Below are 3,269 nucleotides of genomic sequence, written 5' to 3' on the forward strand. Positions count from 1 at the left end.
TTGGACTTTCCAGTCTCCAGAAGAGTGAAAAATAAATGTCTGCTGTTTAAGCCACTCAGTACATGGTATTTGGTTATAGCAGTGTGAGCAGACTAACACACCAATCTATGATGTGTCTTTTGTCAAATAGAAGGCTAATTTAAAATTAATTTTTACTAAAGTATAATTTACACAGAGTAAAATTCACCCTTCGTAGTGTGCAGTTTGTAAGTTTTGGCAAACACATACAATTATAGAGCTACCATTAAAACCAAGATATAGAATAGTTCATTCACTCTAAATTCCCCTCTCCTCCAGCCCCCACCAGTCTGACTTGAGTCCCTATACTTTTGGAAACCTCAAATTTTAATGTATTTAAATTTAAATCATTATGTTACTTAATGGTTTGTGATTTTTATTCTTGTGTAAGAAATTTTCCTGCTGTAAGATCATAAGCATATTTTTAAATGTCTTCTAAGTTTTAAAATTTTACTTTCCACTTTTGTGCCTTTGATTACTCTATTTTTGTATCTGATGTGGCATAGGGATCTGGTTGTGAGGTTTTTGTATAGATAATTGGCATCAGCTGTAGAACAGTCCATCCTTTCCTTATGATTAGCAAAGCCACCAACGATAAAACTAATGGGTTTGACTACTCAAAATGAAAGATTTCTGTCTAATCTTTCCAATAGACAGAGTTCATGAAGGAGTTATAGGCAGAGAGAAGATATTTTCGATTTTGCAACATCGAAAACTGATGAAGGATTTATCTAAAGAAAAAGTCAGAGAATCTAATAGAAAAATAAGCAAGTGCTATAACTGTTCACGGATGTGGGATCCAAGTTGGTTAATAAACAGTAAGAAATGCTCGACCACACTAGCATTCAGTGAATTCTGAATAAGATGAGAGGCCATCTTAAGTTCATCAGACTAGCAAAAATGGGGAAATCATAGGTAATGTCTACTGTAATTTTGGTGTCTTTCCTTCCAGTTTAAAAAAAATGTGCATTAAAAAGATTTGTGATCAAATCGAGCCTTGTCTGTATACTCTTTCCCCTTTCTTGGTCAGTGGCCAGATCTCACCCAGGTGATGGAGAGGTCCTACACCAGAGGAGAGACCTATATCCTTCGACTAAAGTTTCCTGACCCATTTTCCCTCCACTCCCCTGGCAAGTCCAACAGGGCTATGCCACACAGCTAGTAATCTGCTGAGTTACCTTCCCATTTTTCCCCAAGGCAAAAGGTCACTTACCAGGGAAGTGGGATCAGGAGACCCACCTGCTTGGAGGATTCTAAAGACAAGTGGTTATATAAAGTATCTTTCAAAAGAAAACATTTACAGAGGAAAGTTTTCACAGATATTCACTCGGACCCAAAAACCAACAGATGTGAACTGCACCCCACTCTCCCTTCCTGTTCTGTGTAGTTGATACCTGGTTGAATTAAAATGTGCATAGAACTGGGCGTGCAGGAGCGAGTCAAAATGGCAGCAGGAGCTGCATGTAATGAGTTGGTTTATTTCATCTGGAATGCTCTCAATTAAAAATGTCCACAGGCCACAAAGGGGACGCTTGAGGTCCAAATGACTGACTTAGAAATAGTCACTTTTAGTGTTTCATGAAGAGACTCTCTTGAACTGGTCCAAACAGGAAGGTGCATCCTCCCCATGCTTAGGTTCTATTTTGGCACATCAGCCAGCCAAGAATGAAGAATTTTGGGGCATTGGCCAACAGCAAGAGAAGTGCCTGCCTCAGGATGCAGCCCTGTCATTTTTTTTTTTACCTCACATGAACATCCCTACTTAGAAAGGCTCACATATCACCATAACTACCTCTGAAAATTGTATGTGGCCAAAGGAAGGCATCAGCCCAATTTTGGATTCTTGCCAAGAAACGATTTTTTTCTTTGAAAGGCAGTATCTTCCTCATGAGAGCATACTGCTCTTATAACACACTGAGAATATAGTTTGGGGAGGGGTATCCCTTGCTTTTCTCTTCCTATGCTAACCTCACAAAATCAAGTACCATGCTCCCTGGGATTTTTGTCTTGGAAGATGACTTGGTTAAGTAACACACTGCTCCTCACTGTACACTGGGAAACAGGTTCAGTTTCCTTTGTTTCTTGCCAAAGCTGCTTATGAAACATATCTGGTGCTGGTGCCTATGGCGAATAAAAATACCAGTTTATACTTTCTCCTGATACATTCCATTACAAGCTAAATTTAGCACCTCGCCTGGGGCCTGGCAGCTCACCTGCTCCTATTTAGCACGTCTCCACTTTCATGCCTGCTGCAGGGTGACCATGTTCCTATCTGGCGTCCTGTATCTCCACTGATGAAAGTGACATCTAGAGAAACAGATGTCAGTTGTCAAAGACAGCCACGGTTCTCGGGAGGCCAGACGGCAAATTGGCGCTCAACACTGGATATCCCGTGAAAAACACCTTCGTCATAGGCTTAAAAAAAGGTCTTAGTGTTCGACAACGTGTAGTTTTGGTTAGAAGTGAGATGAACAGCATCTTGGGGGCTCACCTACACTGGGGAACGGACTGTGAGGACCAGCTTAGGCCTCCGTCAACCTCCGCGCGACACTGCCTGTAAATTCCCCCTCCTCCGCTGCGGGGCGTCTGCGGAGGAGCGCGAACTTCGGGAGCAGCTGGCTTGACGCAGCGAGCGTACATGCGCCCGCCGGAAGGCTGTGCCACTAGGGGGCTGCGCTCAGTGCCACACGCATTTTCCCAAAACGATTAGAATCGTGTTCTTTGCTTATCCATTTGTGAGAGCGCTTTACGCAGGCGGAACTCAGCCCTTTTGTGACAGGTGCATATTGTTTTTTTTTCCGCCTGTCTCTCAGCGCAGTTTACCCATCTGTATCATGCGTGGGTCGGCTGTACCTGCACGCTCCAGTGGTAACATCATGTCTGCGATTGCAGCCGCGGACGACAGCCATTTCCTGCGTCCGAAACTAGGGATCCTGGCCAGCGCCGGTGCCAGGGACTGGAGGAAGAGAACCAGCCACCCCCGCGGTGTTTGCGGAACATTGCCGTGGGGCGCTGCTGCCGGCCTTTTATAGGAAGCCGGCGAGGGGCAGGGCCGGCCGGCGCCGTGACGTGCTGATGTAAGGCCCGACGGAGGGCGGGGCAAGGGCGGCGGCGTTCTCTTGGGTACCTCGGGCGTCTCATCCTCCCTGCTCATCCTCTTCAGTGTCCTCCTGAGCGTCCTCTCTGTCGGCCTCCTCGGCCCCTCGGCTGCCCCTCCGCCTCCCGCTGCCGCCTGTCCTCCTGTGCGCCCT

The 3,269-nt window shown here is 45.7% G+C and overlaps 1 long non-coding RNA gene across 2 annotated transcripts in view; it reads right to left on the bottom strand.

The window, feature by feature from the left end:
- The window catches only part of LOC111730179, a 5,617-nt gene extending 2,514 nt beyond the window's left edge, over positions 1–3,103 (bottom strand). Inside the window, exons 1-2 of one of the 2 annotated variants that reach the window (XR_002776573.1) lie at positions 2,872–3,103; positions 2,232–2,325 (exon numbers count right to left, since the gene is read on the bottom strand). This is a non-coding gene — a long non-coding RNA (uncharacterized LOC111730179). Of the gene's footprint in view, positions 1–2,231 lie in introns of both variants that reach the window. The other variant, XR_002776572.1, reaches the window with a different exon arrangement.
- Positions 3,104–3,269: the final 166 nt, after the last annotated feature.

The sequence above is a fragment of the Pteropus vampyrus genome, unplaced genomic scaffold (assembly GCF_000151845.1).
Source record: "Pteropus vampyrus isolate Shadow unplaced genomic scaffold, Pvam_2.0 Scaffold303, whole genome shotgun sequence".
Lineage (NCBI taxonomy): Eukaryota > Metazoa > Chordata > Mammalia > Chiroptera > Pteropodidae > Pteropus > Pteropus vampyrus.